This window comes from Oryzias melastigma, linkage group LG10, assembly GCF_002922805.2.
Source record: "Oryzias melastigma strain HK-1 linkage group LG10, ASM292280v2, whole genome shotgun sequence".
NCBI lineage: Eukaryota > Metazoa > Chordata > Actinopteri > Beloniformes > Adrianichthyidae > Oryzias > Oryzias melastigma.
In genome coordinates this window covers 27,288,847-27,289,781 of record NC_050521.1, presented here as the reverse complement: position 1 = coordinate 27,289,781, position 935 = coordinate 27,288,847, and positions in this window count along the sequence as shown.

The window sequence follows — 935 nt, the reverse complement described above, 5'->3', positions numbered from 1 at the left end:
TATATATATATATATATATATATATATATATATAGATATATATATCTATATATCTATATATATATATATGAGCAAAAAAAACCCAAACAATTTTATTCATGAAAATTTAAAAATATTTAATTACACACCAACTTTACTCACAAAAATGTGTGCAATATAAAACAAATTCACACGTGATAATTAAAAATATGTGTGAAGAAAAACTATTTTATTTAATAAATATTGGAAAAAAAACATGTGCAAAAAATACTCATTAATTAAAAAAATATGTAATAAAAACCATCTTTACTCAGGAAAATAAAAAAATAGATTCAAACAAAACCCTTTTACTCGCGAAAATAAAAAAAATGTGTAAAAAAAACAAACAATGAAAGAAAATATATATCTGTGCATCAAAACAGTTTTTCTAATGAAAATTAGAAAATCTTTGCAAATAACAATTTTATTCAATATAAATTACAAAAGAATATATATGCAAAAAAACATTTTACTCATGGAAAATAAAAATATGAGCACACAAAACAATTTTATCAATGAAAATAAAAAATATGTGCAAAAAACAATTTTACTCAAGAAAAAAATTGGAAAAATATGTGCAAAAAAATACAAATGAAAATAAAAATATGTGCAAAAACAATTTTACTATGAAAATTAAAAACATGTGCAAACAAAACAACTTTATTCAGTAAAAGATAAAAAAAATGTGCAATAAAAATAAAATGTTACTAATATTTGAAAAAAATGTTAATGAAAGAACTTAAGTAGATGTCTTAACCATTAAGTTTTTTTAATACGTATTTGTTTTGTTTATTTACCTGGTTTAAGATATTTTTTTCAAAGCTTAAGACAATATTCAAGGCGATGAATAATATTTTTCTGACTTCTGAAAAGTTTCTTTAACTTAGTGTCTGCAGTTCAGTTGTGGTTTGAAGGTG